The sequence below is a fragment of the Colobus angolensis genome, unplaced genomic scaffold (genome assembly GCF_000951035.1).
Source record: "Colobus angolensis palliatus isolate OR3802 unplaced genomic scaffold, Cang.pa_1.0 Scaffold131, whole genome shotgun sequence".
NCBI lineage: Eukaryota > Metazoa > Chordata > Mammalia > Primates > Cercopithecidae > Colobus > Colobus angolensis.
The window spans coordinates 5,492,923-5,520,541 of record NW_012114364.1 but is presented as its reverse complement, the minus strand read 5'-3'; the positions used below and the strand labels follow the sequence as shown (position 1 = coordinate 5,520,541).

The 27,619-nt window shown below is 35.7% G+C and overlaps 1 long non-coding RNA gene across 1 annotated transcript in view; it reads right to left on the bottom strand.

Annotated features, from left to right (window-relative positions):
• Positions 1-9,450: 9,450 nt before the first annotated feature.
• The window catches only part of LOC105506095, a 32,046-nt gene continuing 13,877 nt past the window's right edge, over positions 9,451-27,619 (bottom strand). The window contains exon 3 of the long non-coding RNA XR_001000869.1: positions 9,451-10,151. This is a non-coding gene — a long non-coding RNA (uncharacterized LOC105506095). The remainder of the gene's footprint in view (positions 10,152-27,619) is intronic.

Here is a 27,619-nt window from a genome sequence, read left to right as displayed (position 1 = left end):
CTAAGTCCCTTGTTATCTGGGTCAAATAGGGTTCTTCCTTCTATTCTTCTAATAACCCATATTGGTTATTATGTGAACTAATTCCTCCTTTTCATGAAACTTTCCCCTTGAATCTTTAAAAGGCTAGTTTTTTCTCCTTATTCAAATTTGACTTAAATACACCTTTTAAGAGGGCTTTACTGAACATTTAGTCTATATTAGACTACTATCCTGTGACCTCATGCAATCATTCTCCATCACATTTTTTTATTTATGTTATAAAACTGATTACAACAACTAGTTTATTTATTTTTTTTTTTTTTGAGTTTATTTCTTAGTTTACCTATTGACTGTTTGGTTTCCTCTGATGAATGTAAACTCCTTGAAGGAGTGAGCTAGTTTGTCTTTTGATTGCCTCATCTCCTGTTTCTATGACAGACCTGTTCTGTTATAATTGGTTCTCAATCAACATTGCTTATTTTAATGAATGGAAAAAAAAGTGCACTGACTTACAGAGACAATTCCAGATATGAATCTCAGTGGTGCTTTACCAAGGTGGTGAGTGGCCATCCTGGGAATGTCTTCTTCCTCTACTCTTCAGCAGCTGGGCTAATGAGAACTGAGAGTGCCAAAAGTTTCTTCACTCAGTGATAGTGGGTTTTTTCCCACGGAAAATTGGAATCCTGGAAATATATCACTCTTAGTTTTAGAAGGCTCAATATGTAGCACAGTAGGGCATTCTGTAAGATTTACTTTTCACTTTGTCACATCTCAACAGTTACACTTGAAAACCTTGCTTACTTTCCACTTGAATCTCTTAATTGAAAATTATATAGATTTTGCTTGTCTATGTTATTTTAAAGTTTGTCTCAAAACCGTCAAACCCTGAAACCTGGAGTTACACAATGTGATTATATAAACCAGAAAATCATTAGAATGAAATTGCCTTCCAAACTCAGTATTATTGTCTTTTTTTTTTTTCCTATTTTACCATGTGTTTGATGGAAAAACTACTTCATAATTTAACCTCACATTTTATTCAAAGTATGTAAGAGATAATTTGTGAAAAACCATGATGAGAAAATGATCATATTAATTGAGTTTATATTGTGTGCTAGGCACTTTTCTAAGCTCACTGATCTTATTTATTCCCAAAACAAATTTCTTTGGCAGTGCAGCTATGGTTCCATTTTACAAACAAGGAGACTGAGGAAAAGAATGTAGTGATAGTTAATGTGGAACAAGGATATGAATCCAGGTCATATGATAAGTGGCCTTTGTAGCTTTCATCTGAGAGAAAGAAGAGTGTTTTCTACCCTCTCAGCAGAGGACCCAGGTGGACATTGCTCTGTCTATTGTTTGCCTGAATCATAGTCTGGGCAGATTGGAAAGTATTTTGCCCTAGGGGTGTCCCCCAGAATCTTCCTTCCCCTCACCTAAAATTCTCTTGCCCACGGGTCTTTGGACATGCTGTTCAATCTTTCTATAAACATTTCTATAAACATGGATTTATTTAGTTACAAAATATTTGCTCACTCTAGACAATTTTACAAGGAGTAAAAATATACAACAGTATAAAAATCCCTTATAATCTCTATTGTTAATCATTGTTCCTTTTCTTCCAGTCTCTTATTATCTTCATTTTATGACTAGATAATTTGTGTCAACATCTCCTTATGTGTTTGCACACATCTATCTCTCCATGCATGTTCCAGGAGCAGCTCCTCCATGGTTCTTGTACACCTGTCATCCCTCAATCTTTTAGATTTTAGAGACATATAAAATAAGAAAGTTAGTAGTTTGAACAATAGGCTGTATCCCTGCTACTGATCTAGAGGCAATAATTAGTCAACTTCTCCCTCCTCCACTGTTCATTCTGAATCCCCCATCCCCTCAGATACTACCTCATCAGGCCTTGGTGGCTTACTGGATTTGTGTGACTCAAACTTTCATTTCTGAGGGGTCTGAGTTATTGATAATTATACCCTCCCTAGGCTGGAGTTATGCATATGTTTGATCACAGCTATTAAGGGGCTAGGGAATACCAGAGACACCTGGGTTCCATATGTATCCCAGTTTGTCCCCATTGTGTAACAGCATCCCTACGTCCTTCTGCTGAACACAATTATCCTTGCTACAACAATGACTTCTCTTCTTATTTGCTCATTCTTGGGCACAAGAAATCCAAAATTCCTTGATAGCAGGCATAACTTGTAGTTCAATGAGACCTTTGCTCTGTCGTTTGGCAGGACCTTTGTGGACCAGAACAGCAAACAATACAGATTTCAGAGTGGGCTTCAACAGGAATAAAATTTCTCCAAGGAGTCATTGGTAGCAATGGTAAGGGTTATGGTAAGATGGGCCAGTCATGTTTCTACCCCTTGGTTCCCAGACCCACGCAATCTTCCTATTAATGGCACAGCACCATATAGCATTTCCTGATTTCATGCACGTACATCATGAAGGATACCCCCCCACCACCACACACACACATCTTCTTCAAGTGTTGCCTCCAAGCTAGAACTTCAGTCATTCCACTGTTCTATGAAACTTGTTATTTCTGGATGATGAGGGATGTGTTATGACTACTCAATCCCATGGGCATGGTACTCCTCCCATACCTCCTTGCTGTGAAGTGGATCTGCTGGTTGGATGCTGATATGTTTTGGCTGTATCCTCACCCAAATACACTGACATAATACATTAACATTTACATAATATATTTAGAATCACATGGTTTCCAGTGATTAGATTTAGTCATGCCTCAAAAGGAACAGAAGACAGTGACTAGGCTGCACATTCCTTATAAAGGATACAGTAATGGTGTACTTAGGATGACTAATATTAAGAATTTAAACAGTGATTTTTTTTTTCCTCAGAGGAAGCAATTTTATTTTCTAAAAAGCATTTACCTCTGACATGTCAATTCCTGATTTCAGTGGCTGCAGACTTAAGTACCTCTGTGCCACACTTAGGGCAAGTAAAGTGCATGTCAAGTAATAAACTACTTTTAGCATAGAAATAACAGAAGATATGCTCACATCCTGTGGTGTGAGGCATAGTGGGACAATCTCCACATAGAGATCATTCTTTGCCACTAGTGGCTAATGTATTGTCGCTACTGGGAGCACCAGTAAGAGGGATACACCATGAAGATAACTTGGCTTTCAACTTCTGGACATTGATAAGTGGTAGAGGAAAATCAGAAATTCAGCAAAACCATGCCAGAGAATAGCATCTCTGAATTCCTACATGTTGTGGGAGGGACCCAGTGGGAGGTAATTGAATTATGGGGGCAGGTCTTTCCCATGCTATCCTCATTATAGTGAATAAGTCTCATGAGATCTAATGGTTTTATAAGGAGGAATTTCCCTGTACAAGCTCTCTCTGTTTGCTTGCTGCCATCCAAGTAAGATGTGGCTGGCCGGGCACGGTGGCTCAAGCCTGTAATCCCAGCACTTTGGGAGGCTGAGACAGGCGGATCATGAGGTCAGGAGATCAAGACCATCCTGGCTAACACGGTGAAACCCTGTCTCTACTAAAAAATACATAAAAACTAGTTGGGCGAGGTGGTGGGCGCCTGTAGTCCCAGCTACTCGGGAGGCTGAGGCAGCAGAATGGTGGGAACCCGGGAGGCAGAGCTTGTAGTGAGCTGAGATCCGGCTACTGCACTCCAGCCCGGGCGACAGAGCGAGACTCTGTCTCAAAAAACAAAACAAAACAAAACAAAACAAAACAAAAGATGTGGCTTACTCTTCCTTGCCTTCTGCCATAATTGTGAGGTCTCCCCAGCCATGTGGAACTGTAAGTCCATTAAACCGCTTTTTTTGTGTGTAAATTTCCCAGTCTTGGTTGTGTCTTTATCAGTAGCGTGAAAATTGACTAATACAGTAAATTGGTACCAGTAGAGTGAGGTGCTGCTGTAAAGATAACCAAAAATGTTGAAGGGAGTTTGGAACTGGGCAGCAGGCAGAGGTTGGAACAGTTTAGAGGGCTCAGAAGATAGGAAGATGTGGAAAAGTTTGGAACTCCCTAGAGACTTGTTGAATGGCTTTGACCAAAATGCTGATAATGATATGTACGATGAAATCCAGGCTGAAGTGGTCTCAGATGAAGATGATGAACTGTTTGGGGACTGGAACAAAGGTGACTCTTGTTATGTTTTGGCAAAGAGACTGGCAACATTTTTTTCCCTGCCCTAGAAATCTGTGGAACTTTGAACTTGAAAGACATGATTTAGGGTATCTGGCAGAAGAAATTTCTAAGCAGCAAAGCATTCAAGAGGTGACTTCAGTGCTGTTAAGGGCATTCAGTTTTAAAAGGGAAACAGGGCAGAAAAGTTTGGAAAATTTGCATCTTGACAATATGATAGAAAAAAAAAATCGCACTTTTTTTTTAGGAAAAATTCTAGCCAGCTGCAGAAATCTGCATAAGTAACAAGGAGCCAAATGTTAGGTGTCCAGGGCATGTTAGAGACCTTTGTGGTAGCACCTTTCATCACAGGCCTGGAGGTTTAGGAGGAAAAAATGGTTTCATGGGCTGGGCCAAGGGCCTCTCTTCTGTGTACAGTCTAGGGATTTGGTGCTGTGTGTCCCAGTTGCTCTAGCCATGACTAAAAGGTGCCAAGGTACAGTTTGGGTTGTTGCTTCAGAGGGTGGAAACCCGAAGCCTTGGCAGCGTCCATGTGGTGTTGAGACTGAAAGTATATGGAAGTCAAGAACTGAGGTTTGGGAAACTCCACATAGATTTCAGAGGATGTGTGGAAATGCCTGGATTCCCAGGCAGAATTTTGCTGCAGGGGTGGGGCTCTTAGGGAGAATTGCCTTCCACCATGATTGTGAGGCCTCCCCAGACATGTGGAACTGTAAGTCAATTAAACCTGTATTTGTTTTTTTTTTTTTTTGCCAAGTCTCCAGTATGTTTTTATCAATAGTGTGAAAATGGACTAATACAGATGCCATGTTACAGGGTTTGAATGCCTGTGGATCAGGCATTCTCTAAGCCTCAGGCTGGTGGTGGCAACTGAGTCACAGCAAGGAGGAATGGCAAATGCACATCCTAAGTAGGTGTCTAACCCTTTGAGAATGAACCACTGCCCCTCTCAGGATGGAAAGAGCCCAGTGCTGTTTATTTCCACCATGTGGTCAGTTGGTCCCTTGAGGAATAGTGCCACACTGGGATGTCTGGAGCTGTTATAGACTGAATTGTGCTTTTCCAAAATTCATATTTAGAAACCCTAACTCTCAGCCGGGCGCAGTGGCTCAAGCCTGTAATCCTAGCACTTTGGGAGGCCGAGACGGGTGGATCACAAGGTCAGGAGATCGAGACCACCCTGGCTAATACGGTGAAACCCCGTCTCTACTAAAGAATACAAAAAACTAGCCGGGCGACGAGGCCGGCACCTGTAGTCCCAGCTACTTGGGAGGCAGAGGCAGGAGAATGGCGTAAACCTGGGAGGCGGAGCTTGCAGTGAGCTGAGATCCGGCCACTGCACTCCAGCCTGGGCGACAGAGCCAGACTCCATCTCAAAAAAAAAAAAAAAAAAGAAAGAAACCCTAACTCTCAATGTGACTGTATTTAGAGATAGGGATTTTCAGAATATAATTACGTTTTAATAAAATCTTAAGGCAAGGCCCTAATATGAGAGGACTGTTGTCCTCATATGCAGAGGAAGAGACATCAGAGTTCTGTTTCTCTCCCTGGACATCTCACAAAAGAAAAGCCACGTGAGAACACAGTGAGACGGTGCAGTGTGCAAGTGAATGAGGGAGGCCACACCAGAAACCAACCCTGTTGGCACCTTAATCTTGGACTTCCAGGCTCCAGAACCATGAGAAAATAAATTTGTGTTGTTTAAACTACCTAGTCTGTAGTGTTTTGTTATGCAGCCCTAGCAGATGAATATAGTGGCTGACTGGATAGAAATTCAAAGACGTAGTAGCTGAATGTGTGTGTCAATTATGCTCTCTCCAGAGGAGGCTCTGAGTGAGTGACTGTCACACCTTATTATTTTATTAATCAATTGGCAGACAATATTTTAAAGTTGGAATTGTTTTAAATATAAGAATTAACTACAAAATTTTAATAAAATGCCTTCTCCATTCAAATCAAATCACTTTTTTGTTTTTAATTTTCTTAAATTGAGATAAAATTAATACAACAAAGTTCGACACATTAACAATATTAAAGTGTAAAATCAGTGCTTTCTGTTGTATTCACAATATTTTGCAATTATCACCACTAAGTAATTCCAGAATGATATAAACACCCCCTAAAAAACCCTCCTCTTATAGAGCACCTGAATATTTCAGTTACGAGTGCTAGGGAAAAGATAACTAATACTATATGTTAGCCCTTAGAGCTTTCAGCAATCTGTGAAAAATTCAAATAACATGTATTTTTGCAAGAAGGTATATTTTGCCTTCAGTTTCAAAAGGCAAGTTATTGAAATTGCTAAAAATAGAAAGTAGAATTGTCTTAAACATCGTTTTATAGTCCATTCATTAAATCTTTAGCATGAATAAAAGTGAATTTGATATTTTTAAAATCTCAAAATAAATCCATAAAAAAATCATTTCCCACTTATTTGGAGTTGACATCTCTGAACCACTGCATACATTTATAAGTAATGTGGCATATTTTTATTGTGCATCTGCTATGTTTTACCCAACTAGGTGGTCAGGATAAAACAATCAAAAAGACAGGTGCTCATTCATGCTCATCCCACTCTTAAGGAAATTATAGAGTAATGTGTTCCTTATCAGACCTTCACTTAAGATGTTAAGATCAAGGAGATTTTACATCTTTTGATGCAGCTTTGGAGGCCTGTGTATCTGTTTTACCTCTATTACCATTTGTATGGTCAAGTAGAGCATAATGAGAGGAAACACTGGGCAGAGTATCTGTCATTTTATTCAGTTGATACACACTGTGAAGATAAATGTTTCTAATAAGGTAAGCAAAAATGAGCATTGTCATACAGTGCATGGCCAGCTGGAAGTAAAAACATTAAAAGCAAATGAAGGAAACTCAGCCCAAATCAAATTTATGAGCTACAGAAATGGGACCTGGGTATGTTTTAAAAATTGTTTTATATGTATTAATATTTTCTTAAATTATATGTTACAGACCACGAGTGTCCAATCTTTTGGCTTCCCTGGGCCACACTGGAGGAAGAATTGTCTTGGATCACACTAAAATACACTAACGCTAACAGTAGGTGATGACCTTTAGAAAATGGCAAAAAAAAAACCTCATAATGTTTTAAGAAAGTTTATGAATTTGTGTTGGGTCACATTCAAATTTGTTCTGGGCCACATGCAACTCACAGCCTGGAGGTTGTACAAGCTTCTTATAGACCATTTCTATAATGTGTTCTATAAAATAATAATTTTCAGTGATGAAATTATTTTCTTCATTATTTACCAAAGATATTTTAATTTTTTAAGGTATTTAAGGTATCTACTATTTTTGCAGTGAACAAAATTCTCTTGTTGAAAAGTGGTCTACAGTGTGTGTGGGTGTGTGTTTTTATATATATGTGTGTGTGTGCATGTGGGTGTGTGTCTGTGTGCACACTGGTATAATCCTTATATTTCTTTCTACCTCATCTAGTTCTTTATTTACACTACATATATTCTGGAGTTTATGCTAAATTACTCTTCTATATTAAATTACAAATCCTCATGAGGAAATGTCTCTTCATTCCTTTGGAAGTTAAATTTAATATAGTCATAGTAAAGTTTATTCTCAAGACTTTTAGCTGTATATAATAAATATGTCTAAGTAAGAACATGCATTATTTTTATATCATCAAACTCAAGGACAATATCACTGGAGTAACTTTATAATATTTTATAAAATTAAATACATATAATTCTTTTGTTGCAGTTGCCTAGGAACACATTACATTTGAAAATGCTTCCAAGAATCACAGTAAGGTGGAAGGAGTAGACTGGAGCCAAGCAGAAGATTTTACTTTATAAATACAGTTTACACTAAACTCCTTTCAAAGAATACAACTGGTGTTGTGGTGATAAGTTTGCTTCTGAGTTAGATAGAAAATATCTACCTCTTAATTAGTCATATTTGTTAAAATATAAAAAATTGTCATATCTTCTCTCATGGGATTTGGTCGCTAGACTACATAGTTAATGATGTGTAATTTATGAAGGTGTAACCACTCCCTTTGTAACGCGAGGAAACATTTTAGTTGCCTTGTTCTTCCTAATAATTTAGCTTCAATTTTGAATGTGTTTCCAGTTTATGAATCACAAAAGGGTTATGAATAAAATAATCTTTGTGATGTCATTTTGCTTTCTGAGTAAGGAAATATTTGGGTCTGGAAACAGCAAAAGCAAAATAATACCCAGTGTTAGGGAAGGCATGAAGAAGACAAGTTGTGCTATACAAAAGTGGACTGCTTTGGCTTTTTGCAAAATATAAATGTGTTCTTTTCTTTCTTGATTATTACTTTTTGCCATGGGTCTAAGCTTATTATTTTATTATAATTCACTAAACACCACTTCAATTGGTTTATATTTTCTATAAAGTACCCTATTAACTAGTACTCCAATTACAAGTATAAAACACAATCTGAATGTGACCTTAATGTAATTCAAGAATTGCATAATCATGTAATTAGAGTTCTGATTGGTTTTATTTGAACAGGCAGCGATCTGCATCTCAAAGATGTAGGAAGCACAAGTCATTCCTGCAGCAAATATATTGTTGCCTGTGTTTTATATCTCCATAACACATGACAACTTATATTCGTTCTACATATGTATCTAAAATGGCATTCAACAAATACTGTGGATAAAATAACCCAAAACATCAAACTTATTTATATTATAGGTTGAACTTTCCTAATCTGAAAATTCAAAGTCTGAAATGCTCCGAAATCCAAAACTTTTTTGTGCTGACATGATGCCATAAGTGAAAAATTCCATGAAGACCTCATGTCATAGTCATTGTCAAAATTTTGCTTCATGCATAAACTTATTTAAAATATCACATAAAATTACTTCAGGCTATGTGTATGAGGTATATATGAAACATAAATAAATGTTATGTTTTGGTTTGGCTACCATCTCCAAGCTGTCTCATTATGTATGTATAAATATTTAAAATTCGCCAAAAAAAAAAATCTGAAATCTGAAACACTTCTGGTCCCAAGCATTTCAGATAAGGCATATTCAACCTTTATATCAATATGCTAGATATTCTCTGGGTAGAGTCTCATGCTCCTTTGAAGTCACCTGAGATAGGTTCAAACCTCCAATTCCATGATCTGTGGAAACATAAGCCCTTTTTCCAAGTGTTACATGAATTTATTGGAGCTTCTGTGGTTACCATTTCTCTACCCTTGAGCTCAGGTTTCTGCACATGCCGTGTCTCACCCTGCGTAACTTACCCCATTCGCAAGACTTACAGGGAAATATCCTTCAAGAAAACACTCATAACTAAAGCAGTTCCATAGAAGATTGATTGGAAAGGATATCATAATGAGGTGCTGGATTTGGGGGAGGTAAGGTTGAAGTAATAGAAATAACTAGAAAGGAGACAGTTGCTATTGGATGCTTCTTAAAAGCCTCCTGTTACACACCATTTCTCTGGTTCTTCTGACTTTCTTGCTGTTCTATCTTTGTCTTCATACATTTATCTCTCAGGAGCTGAACAAATTCCTTTCCTTGTCTCCTAGAGAAAAATTTACTCACAATTGTTTGTTTCTTGGTTTTTCCTGATCCTAATGTCTACAGCACTTAACCTCTGCAGAAAGTAGCTTAGCACGATAATTAACCAAAGACATTTTATTTTTCTTAGGTAAGTTCTTATTTTGTCTTGTCCATATGACTTTTGTGAAGGAAATGTTCTTACGTGAATGAAGCAGAAATGGTTTGCTTGCAATAGCTGAGTTTTACATTCCCAAGTTAGGACTGCAGGGGGTGTCCTGAGGCTGGTGTGTGTACCCAGCTCTTCACAGTGATGGCCATATCAGTTGCCACATTCACTCTATGATACAGCTACCTCTGCAAAAGTAGGGCAGCGTTTTCATAGGCAAGGGCATTTTTCTCTCGTTTCAAAGGAACATATTTACTACTTACAACTTTATATGAAAAGTGGGTCTTTTCCTTTAGTTTAAGAAGTGACAAATATAACCTCCAAAAGCACTGAAAAAGAAAGAAAGAAGTGACAATTGTGTTACTGTTTTTGCAGTATTAGCAAAACCTGACATTTTTTATATAATAAATTACTGAATTTTTACTGCTGTACCTTCATAATAAAATTACATTTACTACACAATAATTTATAAATTGAAATACATGTTATCAAGTCAGAGGATAGCTTCTTAACATATTTTTCCAGAAATATTATCTGTAAAAGACCTTATTTCCAGAACAGGGCCATTAATCCAGAATATCTGAATAGTTGTTTTAGAAATGTTTCACGAGTTACAACAAAGAAACCAAAAGTAATTAAAAACATTTTATATCTTGGCAGGTGAACAGGGCCAAAATGGAACTGAAAAATTAAAATTAACCCAATGGTGGTTGAGATTTTGCTTTCCATTTCATCCTCAATCCATCCACTTTCTCTGAATACACCAGCTGACACACACCTAACCATTTTTGAAAGATAATATAGAAATATTTATTTTTGCAAACGATATGAGCTGAGTCCACAAAATGCCAGACTTACCATAGGCCTTACATGCTTATACTTTAGACATGTCTCCATATCTAAGAATTGTTTTACACTGTTGCTTAGCAACAATCTGGTCATTTAATTCAAAAGCTATTTCTAAACTACAAAGCCTTTTGTGTAAAAGAAATCAAATAATCTGATTTTTTGTGTGTATAGAAAAAATGCAGGGAAGGTCTTCTGTTTTTCATAAAGGGACTATAGTATTAAATCTGGAAAATAACACTGATTGAAATGTTTGTTATAATTTTTAAGTCTTTTTATTTAAAATATTGAAAATAATGAAGTCAAGTGTCCTTTGCTCTGCTTATTCAGTTGCTGGTTAATGTGACATCCAATTTATATCCTAAGTTAAATGTGTCTGGGAGCTAATCTTTTGAGGAAAGCCAGTTGAAAAGGTGGTCCTTTGGGTTTTGTTTGTTTTGTTTTGCCTAAAGAAGAAAAGATTAAGGAGATACTTAATATTTAAAACACATAAACATGTATTTAACCATTGTACTTATACATCTATTATAGAAACTTGCTACATTCTACCTGGTATTAGAGTTTTCTACATATTTTTTCTCTCATACTATTGATTGTACTATTTATAATCAGGTATCCTTTCTTATTTCAGTTTTCTATAATCTATTATTATCTTATATAAAACAGGCTTTTCATAAATATATATCAAGTTTAATATATTAATAATAGTTATAACAATAATAACAATGCCATTTTTGACCAGTTATCTATGTGCCATGCATTTTACTAATGATCTATTTTAACGGTAAGAACAATTATGGCTATTTTTTCTGCTTCTATGAAGGACAGAGAAGAAGGAAATCTTAAATTATAGCTACTGTAAAGGTTGGGAAACACTAAAATAGGTGACCAAGAACTTGCATTCTTCCACATTGTGATAATAGGGTAAAGTTAAATGCTTATATTTTTGGATACTAATGGGTTTCAATAATTGTTTTTTACAAACTTAGATCTTAGGCCACATCAGGAATAATAATTTGTATCATAGTGCAGTGGATATTTGTTGATTTGACCTGTGTCAAATTTTGTATCACTATTTTTGGTGTTTTCTTTTTAACCTAAGAAGTCTTCTCTCCATTCTCATTTTGTGTGGTTTCAGTGCAACAACCCCAGCCCCCAACTTGAGAAAGAGGAACATAAGCGGGGCCTTGTCTATGACAGTGGCCTTCCCTTTGGCTATGGCAACCAAGTTAGCACTGTATAGTACATGCCCCCACAAAGGAAACCATTGGTAGCACTATTGTAACTGGGAAAAAAGGTGTGATCCTTTTGTTGGGATTGCTAAGCTGATTAAACTAAAGTCTAGAGCTACTTTCCGTCACTGTTTCTTCAGCAATGTCTTTCTGAAAATGAATCTAGGGCAGAAAAAACATTGCCAAGGCAAACATCACAGAATAATTGTTGCAGTTTTGAAAGGAAAATAAAAACATGGGAAATAATTCACTATGCCTAAAGGAAAAAATTAAGCTAAAAACGGAGTCACACAAGAAACTACTTTTCCTTTTGTTGCTAAGCAGATAGCTCCAGGTTAAAGGTTAAATCTCTCCACAGGTAACTGCTCTGTGTTTGCCCTATCTTATGTAAAGTACCAATTTACTGAGGAAGAGAGGAATATATAATTGACTATTCCCCGGCCTGTTCCCTTTCTATTGCACTTGCGGATTACCATACATTCCCTCCTTCCCCTCCAGCCCACTTTTCCCCTTTAAATATTGACGTTCTCAAATTCATCTTTGGAGAAAGTCACAGACCACAGACTGTTTCTGTGATTTTGTGTTCTTTTCTTCCAGGCATGTCTTTAACCTTGGCAAAATAAACTTCTAAATTGATTGAGTCACAGACCACAGACTGTTTCTGTGATTTTGTGTTCTTTTCTTCCAGGGATGTCTTTAACCTTGGCAAAATAAACTTCTAAATTGATTGATTCCTGTCTCAGATGCTTTTTGGTTTACGCTGTCAATATTCACCAATAGATGTTAAAATCATTGAGTGAAAGTTTGAGCAGAAAAATATTAACATAGTCTCAAAGTGACTCCCTGTAGTTATTTATTAACTACAAAGGGGAAAATATTAATTTTACAATGGAAAAACCTGGTAGAGAAACCTGAACCAAGTAATCAAGGTTAATATTGACAGAAACAATATATATTGGCACTGTGTTCCCCCAATAGTACATACTTAGAGGGGAAAAATAATTACTTCTGTAATTTGTGCCAAAAGGGCAAAACCTCAATCTAATCGTAAAGAAATATCAGACAAAGTCAAATTGAGGCACATCTACAGAATAATGGACCAGTACTTATAAAAAGTACCAAGATAATGAAAGGTGAGAAAAGATTGTGGAATTGTCACAAATAGAAAGAGACTAAAAAGACACAACATTAAATGCAATGTGGCAGCTTTGATTGGATCTTAGAAAAGAAAAAAAGACTTTCAGGAAAAAAACTACCTGATGAAATTCAAATAAGATCTGTAGTTTAATAGTAGTATAGTGACAATGTTAATTTCCTGGTTTTAAAATTATGGCTATCTAAATTTTTAACAGTAGAGAAAACTGAGGAAAGAATATATGTGAACTCTTTGTAATATATTCCTGATATGGTTTGGCTGTGTCCCCTCCCAAATCTCACCTTGAATTGTAATAATCCCCACATGTCAAAGGTGGGGCCAGTTGGAGATAATTGAATCATGGGGGCAGATTCCCCCATATTGTTCTCCTGGTAGTGAATAAATCTCATGAGATCTGATGGTTTTAGAAATGGGAGTTCCCCTGCACACACTCTTTTCTCTGCCACCGTGTAAGACGTGACCTTGCCCCTCCTTTGTCTTCCAACTTGATTGTGAGGCCTCCTTAGACATGTGGAACTATAAGTCCATTAAACCTCTTTTTCTTTATAAACCACCCAGTCTCGGGTATGTTCTTATTAGCAATGTGAGAACAGACTAATAATTCCCAACATTCCTGTAACTTCTAAATGTATTTTAAAATAAAAAGTTAAAGAAACTGAGTCAAGAGATTAACAAAAATAGACTCCTGGTAATTCTACCTACCTCTGTCCAGCCATATTTGAACAGAAACCTACCACTATACTTTTCAGGTATGTGGGTCAAAAATTATTTAATCATTTTATTTGGGTTTCTTCTCACTTCCATGCAAAAGTGATATGACTAATATATATTTCTTTTTTCCTCTGGTGAATTTACTATGGCCTGTGTAGAAAATACCTCATTACCAATGAGGTGCTTCACATAAGGGAATTTTCCAGATAATTCTATACTCAAGGCAATAATTTTTTCAGTTTAATGATCTTGCATGGAGCCTTTTCTATAATGTACTTTTCACTTCCCTGGCTTTGCTGTGGAGTACACAGAAGATGATTTTTTATTCATTCGATGACTGAGTCATCACCCTGAACATAAATCATCTTGTATAATAATAGCATGTGATGGCATCATGATTGATTGAGGTGTGGAAATGTATGTTTCTATTCTATATTAATTGGCCTCTGCTAAGATTTTTTGTCTATATTCATAATTTTTGTGATCTTTCTCAGCTTATATGGTTTTATACACATTTTTCTGCTCTTAACTATATTTAGCAGTTCTTCCCCCTGTAGAACTTGCTGCTACGTATCTGCCTTAGAGAACACAATATTAATAAAATCACATCGAAAATAATAGTCGTGCTCTGGATGAAGATCTCTCATGTAATCAAAGTTCCTGTATTTTGTGCTATTGATTTTGGCTAAATAGGTTGGTTGGTTTCCATTTCTTCATACTAATAAGTATGGACTGTGATCTAGAAGGGTGAATTTGGTGAATATATGACCTTGGAATATGAGAGTATGGCTGTATTAGAAATTAAAGTTTGTAGCTTATATTATTATTAACATTTTTTTCGCATTTGTTTTCTCAATAAGTCATCACTATCCTGTTCACTGTGATAACTTTTCCAAAATGACCTATGGAAAATGAACATCACATGTAACAAGAACTAAAAGTAATTCTCTTGGGCAGATTAAATGTTTCTCCATGTGCCAGGGACTGTGATTACTTTGATTACTTCTTCCTGCTTACAGAACTATTCATGATATATCTGTTATGACAGGTCTTTTGTCCTTGCTGATGTGATTTTAGAGGCTTTTCTTTTTCTTTCTTTTTTTGGCATAAATTTGTCCATTCCCTACAGCCAACTTAAATGCCTATCCCTTTATATCTCGATCTCCTTCGAAATTTGTCCCTTGCACATGTACTGAACTTGTAATTAATCTGAGCTGATTGCACTTTTCTTCACTGCCCATATGCATCTAATTATCCATTCTTCTTTTTTTTTCCTTCTTTCAAGTCAGCACCAGCTATACTGTGCTGTCATTTCCTTGGCTTGGAATCAATTCTCTTTTGCTGCCAAGTGCCATAGATCCTATAAAGTACTTCTGTTGCAGTAGTAATTTTGTTACCTAATATAAATGAACAGCAAAGCTTCAGAGCCGTTACTATAAATAGCATAGAGCTTCTCAAAAGTCTCCCACTGATTGTTCATCAGACTGATTTAATCTCTACTAATAGTTTTAATTCATAAATTGACATTTTAGCAATTCATTCTGGATTTTTTCCCACCAGAGTGCACATTAATTTATCTTATTGTATGTAGAGAAATAGTTCTTCATTGTTTGTTTGTTCATTTTCAAATATTTATATGTAAATATGTCTAATCTCAAAGAGAAAAAAAAAGGAATTAAAAAGAAAATCCGGGATTTCCCATGATTTCTTATCCTTGTGAACTATTTGCCCCTCAACCTTTTGAATAGAGTATAATTTGGAGGGCCTCTTTTGGTACATTTTGACAATTAGGATAATCAGTTGGTAAGCAAATATAGGGACCATCGACTATGCTTAGGGTCTGGTGTTTAGCAAAAGGGAAATGATGCACTGATGTAATGGAGACAATCCTGGACTGGGAGCCAGAGAGGTGAGTTTTAGTTCCAACTATGCCAATATATTTATGTGTACTCTTGTGAGTTTACTGTGGCCTGTCTAGAAAATCCTATCTTCCGAACATGGTAAGGTATGCATGACTATGTGAACTTAAGTTGCTTTCATCTCCAATAGTTTATGAGTCCAGAATACTGTGTTCCTTTAGAAATTCACAATTTGAGATGGAGACTGATGAGTTCTGTTGTCTGCAATTTCTATGAGAATTTGAAGTAAAAGAACCATGTCTTATCTTGTGTATGGTTTCAACTTCAAGCATAGTCTGAAACAGGTTCCAGTTCCTTCCCTCTAACATGCAAATGACAGATGGCATTCATATTCAAGACAAATGCTCCTAAGTCTACATGATATTATGAACTGTTCCATGATGATAACTTTCACCTTTTTTTCTGTCATATTAAAATCCAATGATACTATTGAGTCTGCTTTTATAAATGTATTAAAACATCTTTTTCAGATATTAAAACACAATATGTCTTTCACATATTTAAAGTGTAAAATTTAGTAAGTGTTGACATATGTATATTGCTAAAGAATTATCACCACCATCAGGATAATGAACACATCTATCAACTCTAATTATTTCTCTGTGCTTCTTTATAATCTGTCTCATCTGCTCCTCCATCATCTTTCTTCAGCAATAAGCAAATACTGATCTTGCTTCTCCCATTAGAGATTACTTTGTATCTTCTAGAAGTTTAAACAAATTGAATCAGTAAACAAGAAGATATTAACACTATGGCAGGGATTGGTCTGGCTTTTTAAGCTGCATAATTGTTTTTATATTCATCCGCCTTTTGTGAGTTCATAACTTTTTAAGAAAATAAACTTTGTTTTTATAGCGGTTTTAGGTTCACAGCAGTATTCAGCAGAAGTTACAACAATGTTCCATATCCCCATCTGCCCTGACATATACATAGCCTCGCCTATTATTAAGATCACCCATCAGACTGGTACACTTATTACAACTGGTGAACCTACATTGACAAGTCATTATTACCCTAGGTGCATAGTCTACTCTAAAGGTCACTCTTGGTGTTAAATATTTTATGGCTATGTATCAATTTATGTTGACATGTATTCATTATTATGATACAGAGTAGTTTCACTGCCCTGAAAACCCTCTCTGTTCTATGTATCCTTCCCTTCCCACTAACTCCTGGTAACTGATGTTCTTTTTACTGTCTCCATAGCTTGCCTTCTATAGAATGTCATCTAGACAGAATCAGACAGTATGTGGTCTTTCCATATTGTCTTCTTTCACTTAGTAATAGGGACTTAAATTTATGCCATGTCTTTTCATGGCTTGGTATTTTACTTCTTTATAGCACTAAATAATATACCATGGTCTAGATGTAATATTTTGTTTATCAATTTACCTACTGAAGGACATTTTGTTTGCTTCCAGGTTTTGGCAACTATGAAATAAAGCAGCTATAAATAGTTGTGTGTATATTTTTGTGTGAATACGTTTTCAACTCTTTTGGGTAAATACCAAAGAGTGATTGCTGGATGGTTTGGTAAAAGTATGTTTAGTTTTGTAAGAAAAAACCAAATCATCTTCCAAAGTGTATTTTGGAACCATTTTGCTTTCCCACCAGAAATAAATGAGAATTATGACTGCTCTACATCCTCACCAGCATTTGGTAGTGTCAGCGTTCTGGATTTTTGCCATTTTGATAGGTGTGTTGTGGTATTTCATTGTTGTTCTAATTTGCATTTTCTGATCATATATGATGTGAAGCATCCTTTCATATGCTTATTTTCCATCTGCATATGTTCTTTAGTGAAGTTTCTGTTAAGGGCTTTGGGCCATTTTTTAACCTGGTTTTCTGTTTTCTTATTTTTCAGTTTTAAGAATTCTTCATATATGTTAGATAACAGTCCTTTATCAGATATGTCTTTTGCAAATACGTTCTTCCTATCCATGGCACATCTTTTCATTCTCTCAAAAATGTCTTGCAGAGAAGAAATTTTTAATACTAAGAAAGTACACCTTTTTCCTTTTATGGATTATAACTTTGGTGTTGTATCTAAAAGGTCATCACCAAACACATGGTCATTTAGATTTTCACCAATGATATCTTCTAGGAGTTTTTGCCTTTTATATTTAGTTCTGTGATCTATTTAATTGTTTTATGTATAGATTCAATTTTTTGTATATGTATATCCAGTTGTTTATCAAAAAGGTTATATTTTCTCCATTGTGATGCATTTGCTCTTTTGTGAAAGATCAGTTGACTATTTGCATAAGTCTATTTCTGTTTACTTCCATATTTGGTGTTGGAATCTTCAATATGCTCCAATTAAATAGAATTTTAAATGAAAGTGTTCTTTAAAATGTAATATAATATGTGATATAATTTGGATATTTATCCCCACTCAAATCTCATGGTGAAATGCAACCTCCACTGTTGGAGGTGGAGCTTGGTGAAAGGTGTTTGAATATTGGGGGCAGATCCCTCAGGAATGGCTTAGACCATGCTCTTGGTGATAAGTGAGTTCTCACTCTGAGTGCACATGGGATCTAGTGGTTTAAATTTGTGTGGCACCTCCCACCCCACTGTTTCTCTCTTTCTTCTGCTTTTGCCATGTGATGTTTCCGCTCCCTTTTCACCTTGTGCCATGACTGGAAGCTTCCTGAAGCCTCCCCAAAAGCAGATGCTGCTATACTTCCTGTATAGCCTTCAGAACCATGAGCCAATTAAACTTTTTTCTCATAAATTACATAGTCTCAGGTAGTTCCTTATAGAAATGCAAGGATTGTCTGGTATAATACATAGTCCTTGAATATGTAGTATAATATAACACCTTTACATTATATAATAGAAGTTAATTTAATCTAAGTGTTTTCTAATACCTATATCAAATCTGACCATTAAGGCGATAGTAAATTGGAGGGATGTGACAAAGAAAGAAGTAATTTTTTGATACATTGAATACATTGAAAATAAGTGAATAAAAACACAATAGTTTACTAAGTAGTAGGAAGATATGACACAGAACTTATGACAAATGCTAGAAACCCAACAGTATCTCTTCATTACCTCATTCTTTAGTATTCGGGCTTCCAGGTTCTAGCTGGCCATATGGTTGTCATATACAGGCTACATTCCCAGCTTTCTCTGTAGTTGATGTAGCTGTGTGATTAAGTGCTGGCCAATAATCCGTTTGGAATTCTATAACAATTTATCATAGACTGGAAGGCTTAAACAACAGAAAAGCATGCTTCATAGTTCTAGGTTCTGGAAAGTCCAAGATCAAGGCACCCACATATCCAGTGTTCGGTGAGATCAACTGTGCAAACCACACTGAGTTTAGTTTGCAGAAATGCTTGGAAATAAGAGGTGATTTAGTTTTGTTCCAGCTATGAACGTGAAAATCTCTGGATTTTTGTTTTATGTGTGATTAAAAGACATTGCAGGACTTGAGCAGAGAAGTGTCATGATCTGACTGATGTTTTGAAAAGATGGCTCAGAATGCCATGTAAAATCAATTACAGAGGGGAGCATGAGTGGAAACATGGTAAACCATTAGAAGATGGTTATAGTAGTGCTATTTAAAGATCATATTGGCTGCAATTGGGTGGTCAAGGTGGAGGTGGTCAGAAATAAGATTTGTGATATATTTTATATAGAGGTTGATAAAATTTGCTAAATGATTGACATCTAGTTTTAGGATATAATCAAAAGAGAAGAATGGAGGATTACTTCTAGTTTTCTTACCAAACCTACTTAGTGAATGATACCATCATTTTCTGATATGGAAAATTCAGGGTCAGGAGATTCCATGGGTAATCAAGAATGTTGTCTGGAACATGTTAAGTTTGAAATGTCTCACTGGCAGCCAAGTAGAGTTGTCCAGTAGGGGTGTAGATTTGTGCAAAAGATTGGGACTGGAGACTTAGATGTTGGAGTTATCAGCATTATGGATGGTATTTACACTTATCCCATATACTTTCTCATCTCTGACGTTTGTTAAATGTTTTCCCTTTCTGAGTAGTTATTCCTTATGTTGTTTTGTGCATTTTGACTGATTGTATACGTTGCTCTTATTAGTGGTCTATTTTGGTTCACATACTTTGGTAATTCAGTCTTACAATGTTGTGGTAACACCATCTGGAGTCCCTGAGTTTGCAGTGCTGTGATGTGTCACATATATATTGTGTCTGGAGCAGAGGAGAACTCATTGTGGTATCTCTTTGGAAACATTGCACACAAGATATATGATTAGGCACTAATTGGATTAAGCATGTAGGGAATGCACTTCTTTTATACTGGCTAACTGTAAGGACCATGAATTGAAAAAAACATTAAAGTTCATTTCTCTGGTTGCTCTGCAATCAACATAATTGTAGCAGCCTGCTTTTTAAATAACCGGATGATCTTGAAGTCAAACTATGTCCAATAAGAGAAGGTAGTGGAAATAGAATTAGAAGTCAATACTCTTAAATCTCAAAGTATTTTGGTCACATCTCCCTTTGGCACCTATATTTTGTCTATATGATTGTTTTGTGGGATATATTTTATTGTCTTTACTAACTTTTGAACTCTGTTTAAGTTATACTATCACTTTGTTTTTTTAAAATCCAGTATGCCTATAACAATGATTTATGTAAAATAGATGTGAGAAAATGTTTCTTTCCATCTCAAATCAATTTATCAGTGATATTTGCTTTTGTATTTGTTGGTATTATCAGATAATTTCTTAAGGCTACTGAACAATCTAAATCTAAATAAGATGATACCATCTTTTGCAAAGTAATAGTCAGGATCAAATGAAAGATGTAAAATCTTGATACCAATCTTAGGAAGACTTAAACATGAATTTATAATGCCATAACTTTAAAGGATTTTAAAAGTGAGTTCCAGAATAATTGAGAATATAATAAGTGTTTTACTCCTGTAACATTAGCTATTGCTTTTTAACTGACTTATCAATAAATTGTTTTCCTCCATTTTGTTTATTTTTGAGTTCCTTGATATTAAATTCAAAATAAATACTTTTAAAATCCTTGCTCCTTACATAATAAATTCAATAATAAATAATAAAATTATTAACCAAATAAAGATTTTTGTTTATATTACATAAGATCCAGTCCAAACTGCAGAAATTTGAGCAGCAAAATAAATACAGCATTATTAGATTGTAACTCACAGTATAAAATAAATATATGAGTTCATATTGACAAAAATGAATGATTAATAAATTCTTAAGTGGGGAAGAGAAGACAAATCTTCTATGGTGAAGAACTGCAAATTAATTATATAGATATTTCAGTCTTAAGGGGGGAAAACAACTCCCTACTCATTAAGTATAGGCTGCACATGGGAGGCTTAATACCAAAGACTAAGGTATGAGAAAAGGAGGAAAAGAGTAACTTACAGTGGAAGCACCTAACAAGTGCAGCCTCAGCCATGAGATCAAGGTTAACATGAATAGCCATAAATCATGTTGATAGCATATTTTCTTGTTATGATGTAATTAAAAATGGTATGTTAGCACTGTGGTATTCTCTGCTAAAACCCACAACACCAGTAAAATCACAAGAAAAATGTCAGACAAATTCTGATAGAAGTGCATCTTACAATGCAACTAACCAAAACTCCCTGAACTTATCAAGGTAATCAGAAATAAGGAATGTCTGAGAAACTATCACAGCCAACAGGAGCCTAAACTGACAAATTATTATTAACTAAAGTCCATAGATTATTCAGGTTTTCTTAGATTTTCCATTCCAGGATTCTATACAGGTTATCACAATTGATTTAATTGTCACATATATATTGAGGATTGTGATATTTTCCTGTTGGACAAGGCCTTTTAGCATTACATAATGTTCCTCTTTGTCTTTTTAAGCTGCTGTTTCTTTATAGCTTGTTTTGTCTGATATAAGAATAGCTATTCCTGCTTGCTTTTTTTTGGTGTCCATTTGCATGGAATGTCTTTTTCTATCCCTTTACCTTAAGTTTATGTGAGTCCTTATGTGTTAGGTGAGTCTTTTGAAGGCAGCAGATAATTGGTTGGTGAATTCTTATCCATTCTTCAATTCTGTGTCTTTTAAGTGGAGCATTTAGGCCATTTACATTCAATGTTCGTATTTAGATATGAGGTACTACTGTCCCACTCAATGTGCTATTTGTTGCTCGAATACCTTGGTTTTTTTAAAAAATTGTTTATTGTATTTCAGTTGTAGAAGTCTATGAGATTCATGCTTTAAAGAGATTCTGTTGTGATGTGTTTTCAGAGTTTGTTTTGGGATTTAGAGCTCCTTTTAGCAGTTCTTGTAGTGCTGGTTTGGTAGTGTCAAATTCCCTCAGAACTTTTTTGTCTAAAAAAGACTGTATCTTTTCTTCATTTATAAAGCTTAGTTTCACTGACTACTAAATTTCTGGTTGATAATTGTTTTGTTTAAGGAGGCTGAAGGTGTGGTTCATATTCCTTCTATTTCGTGGCATTTCTGCTGAGATATCTGCTGTTAATCTTACAGGTTTTCCTTCATACAGTACCTGGGTGCTTTTGCCTCATGGCTCTTAAGTTTCTTTCCTTCATCTTGACTTTAGATAACCTGATGACTATGTGCCTAGGTGATTGTCTTTTTACAATGAATTTCCCAGGTGTTCTTTGACCTTCTTATATTTGGATATCTAGATCTCTAGAAAGGCTGGGGAAGTTTTCCTCAATTCTTCCCCCAAATATGTTTTCCAGGCTTTTAGATTTCTCTTCTTCCTCAGAGTGGGAGAAAATCTTCACAACCTACACATTTGACAAAGGATTAATACCCAGAATCTACAATGAACTCAAACAAATTAACAAGAAAGAAAACAAACAATCCCATCAAAAAGTGAGCTAAGGGCATGAATAGACACTTCTCAAAAGAAGATATACAAATGACAAATGAGCATATGAAAAATGCTCAACATCACTAATGATCAGGGGAATGCAAATCAAAAACACAATGTGATACCACCTTACTCCTGGAAGAATGGCCACAATCGAAAACAAAAAATAATAGATGTTTGCGTGGTTATGGTGAAACAGGAACACTTCTACACTGCTGGTGGTAATGTAATAGTATAACTGATACAGGAGATGTAAATTATTTAGGCAGAGAGTGAGGGTCAAAAAGTCCTCAGCTGAATTTCCCTTTTAACAAAAAAAAGGAGTGCCAGAATCATTTATTTTCTATCAAAGAGAAGTCTGAAAAATCGAGTTGCAAACATAGATAAGCAAGCTGGAAGCTTGCCCGGGTGAATACCAGCAACCATGCTAACAGAAAAGAGCTACCTGATGGCCAGGCATGTATGATATGGAAGTCCCATCTTCCTTTTTTTTTTTTTTTGTCATCATGCGTTCAGTAAAGGAACAGGCAGCATCGCATAGTGCTTCTCAGGCAGAAAAGTCATCTGCATAATAAAAAATTAGGGTGGATATGGCCAGCTTTTTGCATACTATGCAAATGACATGCTTGGTCTGACCAATCTTTTGTACCCTATGTAAATCAGACACTGCCTTCTCAAGCATTTATTTATAAAACCTTCTGCATTTCACCATGGAATTGGCAACCCATTTCTCCAGTACTTCTCTCTCTACAACAGAGAGAGCTCTTCTCTTTCTTTTGCCTATTAAACTTCCGCTCTGAACCTCACTCTTTGTGTGTCTGCATCCTAGTTTTCCATGATCATGAGACAATGAATCTTGGGCATTTACTCCGGACACTTCACAACCACTAGGGAAAACTGTGTGGAGATTCCTTAAAGAACTAAAAGTAGATCTACCATTTGATCCAGCAATGCCACCACTGGGTGTCTACCCAGAGGAAAGGAAGTCATTATACGGAAAAGATACTTGCACATGTATGTTTATAGCAGCACAATTTGCTATTGCAAAAATATGGAACCAGCCCAAATGCCTATCAGTCAATGAGTGGATAAAAAAATTGTGTGATACACACACACACAATAGAATACTACTCTGCCATAAAAAGGAATGAATTAATGGCATTTGCAACAACCTGGACGGAACTGGAGACTATTATTTGAAGTGAAGTAACTGAGGAATGGAAAACCAAACATCCTATGTTCTCCCTTATAACTGGGAACTAAGCTTTGAGAATGCAAAAACGTAAGAATTATACAATGTGCTTTGGCAACTCCCGGGAAGGGGTGGGAGGGAGGTGAAGGACGAAAACAACAAATTGGGTTCAGTGTATACTGTTCGGGTGATGGGAGCACCAAAATCACATAAATCACCACTGAAAAACCTAATCATGTAACCAAATACTACTTGTTCCCCAAAAACCTATGGAAATAAAATTTTTTAAAAAAACATAAATTAAATGTCCGACATGCCAAAAGGACTATGTTTGGCATTGGAGGAAACATTAATTATGTTATTTAGCCTAACAGTGAGTTTCTGTAGAGGTCAATTTAAAATCTAATGGATGTTCTACTAAAATGGTAAATAAGGTATCTGTCCTCATGATTAGAAGTGATTGCTTGATTTCATATGCTGTGGTTATTCTCCTCCTAAAGAGTTTGTTAAAACCTACTTACACACACACACACACACACACACACGGACACACACAAACACACATGCCACGCACTTATAAATGAAAGTAACCATGGTTAAAACGGACATTTTGATCTTTAAGAATTTTATACATCTGTTATCTGATTGTATTATTAGGCCTGAGAATTTCTACATGTCCCAAAGACTGGAAATCTTCAGGTTAGGCTTTGATGGCTCTTTTAAGTCTTAGGTTAGCAAGTGGGACTTGTCGTAGCTTTTGACTTTGATTTTTCAGCAGCCTTATATGTTTCTTAAAGTTTGCATTTCTGGTTTTGCAGTTGACTTTTTTACTATGAAGCCTGGGGAGTTTGTTTTGAATTTCGACTTTTATAAGGGCTGGGGAAATAGGCTTATGAGCATGCCAGTTTACCCTGCTTTATGAAGGCTTTGTTTATAGGCTTGTGGCAGTTTGTATTTAGGTGAGTGATTTTTATGTAGGCAAGGGGATCTTTTAACATGTGTAGAACTACAGCAGCAGCCTTAAAAAATGCAGGCGGACAATGCTGCAATACTGCCCTTAGCAATCTGGCACCACAGAAACAAGGATTCAGTTATGGAGAAGAGAGTGGATCCGTTTTTTTTTTTTTCTTTGAGGCGGAGTCTCGCTCTGTCACCCAGGCTGGAGTACTGTGGCCAGATCTCAGCTCACTGCAAGCTCCGCCTGCCGGGTTCACGCCATTCTCCTGCCTCAGCCTCCCGAGTAGCTGGGACTACAGGCGCCTGCCACCTTGCCCGGCTAGTTTTTTGTATTTTTTAGTAGAGACGGGGTTTCACTGTGTTAGCCAGGATGGTCTCGATCTCCTGACCTCGTGATCCGCCCGTCTCGGCCTCCCAAAGTGCTGGGATTACAGGCTTGAGCCACCGCGCCCGGCCTGAGAGTGGATCAGTTTTATATTGCTGTGTAACATATTTCCACAAGCTTAATAGCAAAAAAAAAAAAAAAAAAAAAAAAAAAAAAAAAAACAAATTTACTATCTTACAGTTTCTGTTGGTCAGCAGTAATGGCACAGATTGGCTGGATTTTCTGTTCAGTTCTCACACAGCTGAAATAAAACTGTTAGGAGTCAAAGTGTTATCTGGGGCTATATTCTTATCTTCAACTTAAGGACCTCTTGAAATTTATTTAGTTTGTTGGCAGAATTCATTTTCTTGTAGCTGTAGAACTCCTGACAAATTCCATTTTCTCCTAGGCCAGCAGAAGAGCATGTCTCTCATACTTCACCTTATATTTTAAAATGAATGTTATTGTGTATATTTGAGATTTACAACATTATGTTATGAAATATGTAGAGAAAGTAAGATGGTTACTATAGTAAAGTGGATTAACATATCTATCATCTCATATAACTACTGTTTTTAAATGATGAGAGAAGTTAAAATCTATTTAACAAAAATCTCCAGTGAAATAATTTTATTAACTTTAGTCCTCATTTTATTAGTCCTCATTTTATACATTAGATCTGTAGATTTGTTCATCCTATATACCTGCTATTTTGTTTTTTTTTTTTTAATTTGCATGTCTCATGCCCAGCCCGTGATAAAAACTGTTTCATTTTCTATCTACTTCTGTATCTCCATATATTTGAGCTCATACATATATGGCACATATAAGTGAGATTATGTGATATTTTTCTTTCTCTGTCTGGCTTACTTCACTTAGTATAATGTCCTCCAAGTACATTCATATTGTGACAAATAGCATAATCTCTTTCTTTTTAAAGGCTGTATAATATCCTGTTACACACAGACCCACTCAGACACACATATGCGGACACACACACACCATTTTCTTTATTGATCTGTCAATGGGCATTTAGATTAGTTCTATATCTAGGCTATTGTGAATAATGGGATGAACATGAGAATGCAGGTAGCTTTACAAGATAGCAATTTCATCATCTTTTAGGAGACAAGACATCATATGGTAATTTTATTTTTATTTTATTTTTTTAGAAGCCTCTATACTGTTGTTCATAATGGCTATACCACACTTCATCTTATTTTATTGTATTTACTTGCATATTTATCTATTTAATTGTAGTAAGAACATTTAGCATGAGATCTACCTACACAATAAATTTTTAAGTGCACAATGCAATATCATTAATTATAAGCAAAATGTCAAACAACATATCTCTAGAAATGATTCATCTTGCATATCTTAAACTATATACCTGTGAAATAGCAATTCCTCATTTTCCCTTTCCCTAACTCCTGGAAAAAAACATTCTACTCTCTGTTTCTGAGAGTATGACTATTTTAGATACTTAATATGCATGGAACCTTGCAGTATTTGTCCTTCTGTGACTGACTTATTTCACTTAGCATAACGATCTCCAAGTTTCATTCATGTTGTTGCATGCTGTTGGGAAAAGTGGGTATCCACAATGGAAAGAATGAAATTGAACGTTTTTCTTACACAGTACCCCAAAACTAATTCAAAGTCAATTAAAGACTTAATGTAAAACCTGAAACTATAGATCTCTTGGAAGAAAACTTTGGGAAAATTTTATGGCATTGTTATTGGCAATGATTTAGATATGAATCCCAAAGCACAAGCAATAAAATAAAATTAGACAAGTGGGAATATATCAAACTAAAAAGCTTCTAACAGTAAAGTAAATACTCAGTAGAGTAAAAAGACAGCCTATGCAATGGATACAATATTGGAAAACCATATATCTATATCTGATAAGGGATTAATATCCAAAATATATAAGGCTCTCCTATAACTCAACAGCAAGAACAAAACAACCAAACAAAAAGCCCACACAACTAAACTAAAAAATAAACAAAGGGCTTCAATAGACAATTCTCCAAAGACATACAAATTACCAACAGATATATGAATAAATGTTCAACATCACTAATTACCAGTATGATTCAAACCACAATGAAATATTACTTTACAACTATTGAAATGGCTATTAGTCAAAATCAAAAGATAACAAGTGTTGGTGAGGATGTGGAGAAATTGGAACCCTTGTATACTATTCATCAGAATATAAAAATGGTACAGCCACTATTAAAAACACTATGGTGGCTTCTCAAAATATTATAAAAAAGAATTGCCATATGCTCCAGCCATCTCACTTCTGGTTATGTTGAAGTCAGTGTCTTAAAGAGATATTAGTACTCTCCTGTTCATTGAACTATTATTTACTATTGTCAAGATAAAAAAATCTAAGTGTCTATTGATAGATATATGGATACAGAAAACATGCCATAAACATACCATAAAATATTATTCATTTTTTTTTTTTTTGAGGCAGAGTCTCTTTCAGCCACCCAGGCTGGAGTACAGTGGCACAATCTCGGTTCACTGCAACCGCCATCTCTCGAGTTC